We start from the raw sequence: 10,969 nt of genomic DNA, 5'->3' as shown, positions 1-10,969 counted from the left end.
TTTTGGAATGGATAGGAGAAATTGTAGAGATCATAGAGCTAATATATTTCACTAAAGATTAGTTTATCATGTATAGGCCAGAAAGAAGAATTCTTATTTGATGGATTAATAAGTTTTTGTATTTGCATCGTTTTGCTTTGTTTTATAAATTTCTATATTAATTAATGACAACATATGTAAGAGTTCCATTTGTAGAAAACCGACAAGAAGAGCTCCACACCGTGGGCTGGCAATCCAATATGAAGAGTGGGGCCACCAATTTTCGCTTTTGCTTCAGAAAAATAGGCTTGCACAAAGACAAAGGCATCCTCTAAAAGCCTTTTGTTTTGGCTGAATATTTCCTAAAGCATTAATCCTCCTGGCATTTTGGTTTCTTTCCTGAGAAGTTTGAAGGCTGAAGTAGTGAAAAGTTTTCTTCTTCCTTGTGTTAAGTATTTTTAGTTGAAATGTCGTCGCTGTGACTGAGTTTACTGCTAGTACGTATATCCATCTTTCAAAGTGGTTGGAGAATATGCAAGATTCTGAATAGATAAGGCTAAGGTATGCTAAATATCAACTAATTTTGACACGGTTGTTCTACTTCTTTAATCATGTTACTTAATTTCCTCTGGTGCCGTGGCCCTGATTTAACCCGATCGTATGTTGTACTCCACATTCATTTCATTTTATTTTTGTCTATACAGAAAGAAAAGAAAAACATATTACGAGTAAAACAAGAGAAGGGGACATTGAAGATCAAATAAGGTAATTATTGGAATTATATTCATCCAATTTTTTTTTTTTTTACAGTAAAAAAAAGGTAGACATATTCAGCCATGTTAAAGATCAAAGGAAGTAAATGAAAAGTGACAGATCTAAGCCATCTCATTGCTCTTAGGAAAACGATAATAATATGCCTTCTCTAAGTTATTATACTTGTCAATTTAATTTAATTAAAGAAGGTGCATCCAATTATTTATTTATTCTCGTTAAAAAATAAATTTTGATTACGCATAGTTAGAGATATCCTATCCAGACTTGGACCCGAGCAAACTCAACTATCTTGAATCAATGTAGGTTTCCTCGTCTGAAATCCAACTTCAATTTTGACTCCAACTTTAATCAAAATAGTGTCATTCTTCACATATATGGTGTGATTTTTTCCAAATTTGGTGTGATCATAGCCAAATCTAGCAAGATCTTAGCCAAATCTAGTGAATCTCCATCAAATATGGCAGATTTGCCACGTTTAGTCCATGCCACCAAGTTTGAACCAATTTGAACGGATCCAATTGTCAGAACACCTTAGTTGTGACAGTTGATGACTCATATACTTGCGGTCAATACCAATTGGATAAATCTACACTTGCCAGAACTAGTCGATTGCTTGGTTGACACTAAAACCAACTTCAGTTGACCCATGGAGAGCCCTATGCATAATAAAGTCATACACTTAACCCTATATTGGAGTTTAGTTTGTGAAAAATTTTATCCATGGAATCACATCCTAACTCTATGAGAATATAAGATTATCACATTTGGGTTCTTACTTATATTGGCAAAGCTTGGGTCTAGTGCATTGGATCACTAGACCCAAACCATGTCCTACTCATATTACGTTGGAATCTTTGAAAAAAAGATCTATAAACCACTAAATTGACCAAAATAACCTTGTGACCTCAAAACTAATCAAAATAACTTGATCTCCAAAATGACAATAAATCCTCTTGAAATCTTTAAATGACAGAAATACTCCAAAACTTCCAAACTAAACAAAATATCTATCTATTGACTCTAAAAAAAAAAAAAAAAAAAAAAAAAAAAAAAAAAACGAAACAAAATATCTATGAAATTTCCAAAAATGATCAAAATACTCCCCACCAACTACCTAAAAAACTTGAAAGTAACAAGAATACCTCCCAAAATCTGCAAAATATCAAAAACCCTCCCAAAATAACCAAAATATTCATGAAGCCCCCAAATAGCCAAAATATCCCCTAGATACCAAAATCACAAAAATGACTAAAATATCCTTGAAGATCTCCAAAAATACGCCCACAAACCTTCAAAATTATCAAAATATCTTCAAACCTCAAGAGACCCCTAAAACCTCTAAAATGATAAAAATAACCATAAGATACCCAAAATACCTCTCCCCAAAAGCTACAAAATGCCAAAAATACCCCTAAAATTTTTTAAATAACCAAATTATATATACACACCTTATACAAAAACAGCAAATGCTTTAAACATTTATAAATTATTTTTATTCTCTAACAATATAGGATATATGTACAAGATACATTTTAGATCCATAAACTGCCATGTGTGAAGCTCATAAAAACCAAAAAATAAAAATAAAAACTGCCAAGTGAGGTCAAAGATTCCAACTTCTTAAAGCCCTTCATTTAGTTTTCTAGGATTCTTTACTTCCTAACAAATGTATTAGGGTGAAGGGGATGGTGCATTTGGACCTAAGGATAACTTCGATTCTCTCAACACAATATATATATATATATATATATATATATATATATATATACACCCACACTTGCACTAGTCTCGTCACACGCGTTTTGCGTGTGTAGTAACGCTTTTTTTTTTGTCTAGTGTCATAATTTTCCCTTTTAATTTTTTTTTTTTTTTTTTTTGCATAAATTCGTTTGAAAGACATGGTTTAGTAGGAGAGCATCCTATTTTGTAGGCATTTAAGGTGGAGTTGAAGATATTTTTTACTAAGTTGTCCTCAAGTTTTTTCCTTGTTAAAAGTAAGGTTTCAAAGTATTTTTGAACACATAAAAATCCAATCAAAAGTAGGAAATTAAAGGAAATAAAATTAGTCGTTATTGGCATTATCATTTTCCCTTGGTATATCATTGGTATATACAGTATAGACTAGAGTAGAAAATTAAGGGAAATTACACCAATATATATAAAAATAATTTGACATTAATCTCAAAATTTTAGGAAATAAGAGTCCCACCCCCTAAACTTTGTGATAAGAATTATTAACGTATTTGATCAAAATATGTGATTCGTCTTTGACTTATCCTATTTTTGTTGACTGCTATTTCTTTGCTAATTAATAATGTTTTTAATTTGTCTTTGATTTATTGATGAAATAATTATTTATCCCTACGTTACTTGATTTTTCCAAAAAATTAGAAAGATTTGATTAAAATAGGATAATCCAAGGGTGTAAAAGAGATTTTATAATATATGTTATATTTATTATAGAGTTCAAGGGGATAATTTGAGGATCGATGTTTCTTTATACCTCAAGAGGGGAAACTTTTCTGTTTAGAATTATTTTAGCAAATATATTGTTAGTTAGCATGTTTTTGAAACATTTTAGCAGACTATCACCTTGTGCCTTAGGTGCTCGAGTTCTTTGAGGGAATTCGAGTCTTTAATACTCAAGTTTTAAGTGTGGCAAAACTGAGGTGAACATAAAAATCCATGTGTATCTGCTTTCTTTTTCCTTCTTTCTTCTTTCTCTAAGCGTGTGTTTGCCTAGCAATTAAGTTGCGTTTTGCGTTTTTTTTGGGGTCCTGCGGCACTGTTCATGGACTACCAAACCCATGAAAAACGTAGCAATCACTCACTGCTATAGTGTTTTGTGTTTTAAATATTATTTTGCTACAGTGTTTTCAGCAATAAGTTTTCAGTTTTCAGCAAAATTAGCAATATCCAAACAGACCATAAATCTCTTCTTCTCCTTTTTCAACCTGCTTTCTACTTTCTCTAGCTTTCTTGTTCTTTCTTCTTTCTCTAGATCTTCTTCTTCTCCTTTCTCAAACATCCAACCCATTTCTCAAGCACCCAAACCCAAAAATTAGAGAAATACTCATTTCTCCATACCCAAATCAAAACATAACTCCATGGTACAAAGCAACAGACCTCTATTTGAGGTTTTGATCTCGGCACTAGAGCGGCGGTGAGTAGTGTTGATGTATGTAGCTTGGATTTGTTTTTGATCCGGCTCTTTTCTCTCTCTCTCTTAGCTTGGGCTTGTTTTTGGTTTTATGATTTAAAATGAAATGCAGTGGTGTGCTTTAGGGAACTCGAATTCCACGTGGATAATTTTCCACATCAGCTCTTACCAGCTCATGGAACTTGAGCCTTAAAGGCTTGAAATTGATAAGCAATCTCAAGTCCCACAGACTTGAGATGCTAATTTACAAATATGTTTCATAAACATGCTAATTAACGAAATTGTTCCACAAATCATGTTAAATAGCAAAAAGAATCCCTCTAGAGAGATTGATGAATTTTCTTAAATAATTAATTTATTATATATATATATATATATATATATATATATATATATATATAAAAGTTGAAGAGTAACATTTATTGTTTTTACGTTTCTATTGAGCCACATCATCCAATTATTTTCTACCCCTTCTTTTCTCTTTTTAAACTTTTTTTCAAAAAAAAAAACTAGCTTCTCCTTGTTAGTCCACACCAAGGACGGAACTAGGTGGGGCCTGAGCCCCCCTTGGGTCCAATTTTTATTATAACTATATATATATATATATATATATATATATATAGTTATAATATATTTCATTTATGTAATTGGGTCCCTTCAAAAACCTTAGACGCTCTTTCTCCTCAATAAGCCTAACTAGTCTCACCCAACTAGCAACTATTCAATTCAAAAACTTAACAAAAACAATAAAAACATTCACTAAAGTGATTGTATTTTAGCAACAAAAAAAAAAAAAAAAAAACTATTTTACTACTAAAGAACCAAAAAATTATGTGTTATTGGAGAAGCTAAAGCTAAATTTTTTACAATTAAAGTAAACTGGTATAAATACTAGTTGACTGTAGCAAGTTGGTAAAAATAAAATACAATATTTTATTAAAATTATATCTCTTCCTTCAATTAAAAAACTCAAACTCTCTTGCTTCCTTTATTATTCTAATGAGTTTTTTTTTTTTAAATGAAGTGATAAAAAAATAAAAATAAAACATTTGATATTGGGAGTATTGTAAAGTGACGTAGTAAAAGCTAAAATTTTTAGTACCATTACTATGAATGCTCTAATTTTTTTTTTTTTAAATCCTAGCCAGCCTAGTATTTTAAAAAAAAATTATTTTTGTTTTTGTCTTTATTGGTAAATTATTGCATCTTAATGTATTTAGAAATAATGATTTTGACTATTTATAATTTTTTAATACTATATGGATGCCTATTTGGAGTTTTTTTTTCTTTATACTCCGGCCCATGCTAGCTCAAAATCTTGAGTCCGTCCCTGGTCTACACTTACTATTACACTTCATTCAATCATTCCTCTCCATCTTTGTCTCTTTATCTCCCAACTACTTTCTAATTTACCATTACACTTCATCATATTCTCTTTCTTATATTTTGACTCTTCTTCTCCCTATTTTATTTTGTATAAATTTGATATTATTTCTCTCATTTAATCCATATTTTTCCCACACAAAAATTGTTAGTACTCTCTCTCTCTCTCTTCACTTTCTTTTGGTGGATTTATGTTCTTTCTTATAACTCTAATTAAGTTTGATAGTTTTTATTTTATTTTATAAATATGTGTTTTGGCGTTGTGTTTTTTTATAGCTTTGGTTAAATTCTTAGTTTGGATTAATACTTAGTTTTTTTAGGAAATAAGAATTTGAGTTTATATCAAAACACAATCTACATGGCTATTGAAAGCTCACTAAGTGTATAAAACACTTGTGAATGTTTAGACCCCCAATTACAAAATTTCAAAGCAAGTTTATATTCAAACAAAATATGTGCTAAATATGAATTATAAGCAATAGCCAAATTAACAAACTACTCTAATCCATATTTTAATCACAACACAACAGTAATTAAAAGCAAAGAGCAAGGGAAAGAGAGATCCAAACACAAGATAACATCGGCACGTGTTATCAAAGAGGAAATCAAAGAACTCGTCGAAAAACCTCTCCATCGCCTTCCAAGTGGTAAATGATCTACTAGAAAATCAGTTGGGATATATGAATAGCAATAGACCTTCCAAGCCTAATCTACCCAATACAACTAAGCTCTCCAAACTTCTTGCTCCAATAGGGTTACGCCGAACCTTGTCTTCTCTAGCTTACCAAATCCTATAATTAGCCAATTGCATCAACCAAAATGAATTGGTTCTCTCTTGAACTACTTCCCAAACACCAAGTATCTTCTCACTGCTCTGAATTAGGTGAGGTAAGGATTTGGTTTATGATCCTCTCATCGGTATGATAATGAAGAGAGTGAGAGTAGAGGAATTTGGAGAATCAAATGTATAAGATTGTAGATGAATCAATCTTGTTGTTCTCTAGAGTTTCACTCTCAAAATTCTCTTTGGAAACTTTCTACACTTCGTGGGTATAAGGGTATTTATAGTAGGGTATGAGATGGAATGTGAAAAGTCATTTTTCAGCAAAATAGGGTGCATTGGTAAGTCACTCGCGACTAGGATGAGTCGCGAGTTCCAGTCGCCAGTTAACAGAAATGTCAGACTGTACTTTTTGTCCTATAGTGATCTAGTTATCGTGACCCTACAACTTCCTACATGCTTCACACGTGTGCCACATTTTGGCGGGTCACCACTCACGAGTCAGTTGCACACACTTGATCAATTCTTCACACTCTCACACACTACCCTTACATTATTCTCACATAAATATAGGGTTTCTAAATGCTGAATTATAAGAAAATTTGGCTTAGAATAAAACTAACACATAGTTGAATAAATTCAACTTTACATCTATGAATTTGAATATGCCTACCAATTGTTTGAATAATAAATTATTATGAAGTCTATCTTTTATTTCTTCGGTTTCCTTTTAATTTTTGTTAAAATAAAACTGTAATTTTGTGATGATTTTTTACTATTATGATAATCTCCTTTGTAAAGTTTTAGACCATTTAACACAATATAATTAACCTAATATTGAGCCAAGTTGATTAACAAGTTTGTTAATTAACACTAGGTTAAACCAATATGTGTAAAATAAATATAATGCGGAAAAATAAAGAATACAAAGATCTGATGACCTAGGAAAACTAAACCGATAAAAAACCTGGGGAGGATTTTTTTTTTTTTTTTGCTTCAAGATTATAGGACTTTCATTAATTAGGGGATAAACCCAAAGAGAATACATCCATATGAATATGGTCCAAGATCATTGGTGGAGTGTCCTCCACCCAGACAATGTAGTCCATTACATTATATGCATGTCTAGCAAGCACGTGTGCTGCTGTGTTACATTTCCTGTGAACGTGTTGAGCCTTCCAAGCCTTAAAATCCTACAGTCCGAGCTTAGTTCCCTCCACTACCTTCTAGATAGTGCAGGGAGTAGTGCCGGGGTCTGATTTCATAAGGGCCACCATGATAGTCTTCGCATCTCCTTCCACTATCACTTTGCTTAAGCCTAAGTCCCTTGCTAATAAAATCCCCTCTTCTGCTGCTCGAGCTTCTGCCTCCATTGGACCCAAAGGGAAAGGAAGTTTCTTACTCATCGCCCCCATCAAACAGCCACCCTCATTTCTAATCACTACTCCCACCCCACAGCTTCCATCTTCTCTAAAGACTGCCGCATCAACATTGATTTTATACCAACCAAGTTCAGGAGGACGCCATTAAGATCCTAGCTAAGGAGGTTGCCTAGGGGTTTGAATGGTTTGGGAATTACCATGTCTATACTCTTTTATGTACTCGATAGCTTCACTTGCTAGGACTTTTGCTGGCTTCCATCACTTAGGGAGGATTTAGCCTAGCTATCCTTAAGGAAAAACAGATCCACTATGAAAAAATTGAAGTTTGTACAATAAAACTTAGACCACTAACATTCTATTGTTACATCAAGTAGAAAACTTACTACCATAACCATGTAACAGCTCTGAGTCTATAGATTACTTCTTTCCTATGATCCACTGCAACCACAAGCTCTCCTACTTGTGACTTTGAGACTCCACTCAAATATTTCAGAACTTCGTTAAGTTCTTTATGCAGCAACTAAAGCGATTACCAAGCTCTTGACATCAATCTTGATCTTGATAACCCTAAGTGTGTATGAAGGTAAACATCTCTAGATCTCACAAGAGATTCAACACACAGCACATCAAAAGCCTCTAAAACGTAGCTAGGGTTTTTCTTTTTATTATAGAACCGTTCACTCTGTTTTTTTTTAACTAAAATAATTCATATTGTTCAACTTGGAAAAGTAACAATTTTTTTTTTTTGTGGCAAAAGTGATGTGTAAAATTGTAAATGAGTGTGAGAAATAGATGTTGTTCATATACCTTGCTAGTGGATTCGTCAGTTGAAAGCTGAAGAAAGAGGTCAACTGGTGAAGCTGTGAACCCCCTGAAGGAGAAGAGAGAGCAGAGAGGCATCTACGGTTTTGAGGAGAAGAGATTGTAGTGGAGGCAGCTAGGGATTTGAAGGGAAGATAAAGTAGAGGGTTGAGAGACATGGTGATGGCTAAGTTTTGATTTTAAATAATGTAGAATCTGTAGAGAAGAAAGAGGAGTGGTTGGAGTTTTGAGAAGAAGAAGAAGAGTTAGAGAGTTAAAGCTGATGATAAAAATGAAGAGATAGAGTGAGAGAGGCGTGACTAAGATCTGGTAGTGAGGGAGGAGAATAAGGGAATAGGAAAGCTTATATACCTAGGTTTATAAGGGTAACCTAGTAAAATTACCTTTATACGCTAATCGGGTCAAACAGGTTAAACGGGTTTACATGTTGAATACAAACACAACCTGTTTAGTAAACGGGTCAGCTGTGTCAACTCGAATATGACCCGAACCCGTTTAGTCTCAACTCATTACCTGTTTATAAATGGGTTAGTTGTATCAGGTTCGCGGGTCGTGTTAGATTTTGCCACCCCTAGGTAAGGATTTGGTTTATGATCCTCTCATGGATATGACAATGGAGAGGGTGAGAGTATAGGAATTTGGAGAATCAAATGTATAAGATTGTGGATGAATCAATCTTGTTGTTCTCTAGAGTTTCTCTCTCAAAATTCTCACTGGAAGGTCTCTATATTTCATGGGTATAAGTATATTTATAGTAGGATATGAGATGGAATGTGAAAAATCATTTTTTAGCGAAACATGGTGCACTGGCGAGTCACTTGCGACTGGGATGATTTGTGAGTTCCAATCGCCAATTAACAGAAAGGCCAAATTATACTTTTTGTCCTATAGTAATCCAGTTATCGTGACCTTACAACTTCCTGCATGCTTCACATGTGTGCCACATTTTGGTAGATCACCACTCGCGAGTCAGTCGCGAGTTCCAGTCGCCAGCTTCTCCTTGTTGCACACACTTGATCAATTCTTTACACTCTCTCACACACAACCCTTACATTATTCCCACCTAAATACAGGGTTTTTAAATGTTGAATTACAAGCAAATTTGGCACAGAATAAAGCCAACACATAGTTAAATAAATTCAACTTTACAGCTATAAATTTGAATATGCCTACCAATTGTTTGAATAATAAATTATTATGAAGTCTATCTTTTATTTCTTTGGTTTCATTTTAATTTTTGTCAAAATAAATCTGTAATTTTGTGATGAATTTTGACTATTATGATAATCTCCTTATTCCTTAAAAAATGATAAATTTGAAAATTATAAAATTTAGTTGTATATTAAGAAAATATAACACACTACAACAGAATTGAGAAGAATACAGTTCAACTTAAAAAAAAAAAAAAAAAAACAAACAAACCAAAAATAATGGAATGATATTTTTGTAAAGATAGAAAATTATTGTAGAAATCTTTTTTTTTTTAATAGACAATAAATGAAGTAATTGTTACTTTAATAAGGAAACAATTTTTTTTAGAGACAAAATAAGGAAACTAATTGAGCTTGTGTTGTATCATTTATGCCTTACCACTGGTGGACTCCGCTTATTGAGGAAAGTAGTGTCCATGTAAAGAGAAGCATTATAGACTTATATTTATATATATATATATATATATATATATATATATAGAGAGAGAGAGAGAGAGAGAGAGAGAGAGAGAGAGAGAGAGCTGAGAGAAAATCCAATTAGATTTCAAATTAGAATTCAATTAGAGTCTAATTTTGTGCCATGTGTTCCATCTAATATAAGTTTTTAAATTTTTGTGTCAAGTGAGTTAAATCAATGTAAAAATTAGATTTCAATTAAAGTTTAATTTTGCCTATATATATATTAATAGGTAAAATTTAGAAAAAATCCAATTAGATTCTACAATTGAAGTCCAATTTTGTGCCATGTGTCCTAAATTATTTATTTTTAGAGAGAGTTTTATTTCTTAATTTTGAAATTAAATGTGGGACCATATCATATATATCCATTCAAGTGAGTTATCGTGTACACAAATTAAAGAGTTTAGAATTAATTAACATAAAAATATTTTTTTAAATTGAATAATTTACATTTTCTAGCTAATAACATTCTTACAAGACTTCTTAAAGAGTTAAAAATATATATATAAGAATGACTATCAATAATATTTAAATTATATATATAAGAATTATATTATGCATTTTAATGTATATCTTTTAAGTATATCCATGCATATGTATCAGTTTACAAGTTAGTAGTAATAATCTTTTGGTTCTTACGGTACATTGAGTAATCTTGATACCAATTGCTAAAGATGATGATTCAATTCCTTTTATATATATAACAATAAATAAAAATAAAAAAGAAGAAGAAGGAATCTCTTACCATCTTTTTTCATCTTGACAGGTGAATAGCAAGGAGAATTGGAAGCAAGTGCAATTAATTCCTCAATTTACTTTATTGCGCAGTTGGTGGCAATTGTTTCCTTTTCACTTACCCACTAGTGTGTCAACGAGGTATACCTTGAATTTTGAAATTTTCAGTTTATCTTTAATCTTGTTCCCTGTTTAAGAAGTATAACAGTCTTTTATTTTCAGAGAAATTCTTATTTTCTTAGTTTGGATTAATACTTAGTTTTTTTAGGAAATAAGAATTTGA

General features: G+C 32.1%; 1 long non-coding RNA gene across 1 annotated transcript; it reads left to right on the top strand.

The window, feature by feature from the left end:
* Positions 1-305: 305 nt before the first annotated feature.
* On the top strand, positions 306-10,830 carry LOC142638994 (uncharacterized). Its single transcript, XR_012845099.1, has 3 exons — positions 306-540; positions 684-744; positions 10,718-10,830. It is a non-coding gene; the product is annotated as an uncharacterized LOC142638994 (long non-coding RNA).
* The last annotated feature ends 139 nt before the right edge of the window (positions 10,831-10,969 follow it).

The sequence above is a fragment of the Castanea sativa genome, chromosome 6 (genome assembly GCF_040712315.1).
Source record: "Castanea sativa cultivar Marrone di Chiusa Pesio chromosome 6, ASM4071231v1".
In the NCBI taxonomy this organism is placed as follows: domain Eukaryota; kingdom Viridiplantae; phylum Streptophyta; class Magnoliopsida; order Fagales; family Fagaceae; genus Castanea; species Castanea sativa.
Note: the sequence above shows the minus strand (reverse complement) of the source record. Positions and strands in the feature narration are given on the sequence as shown.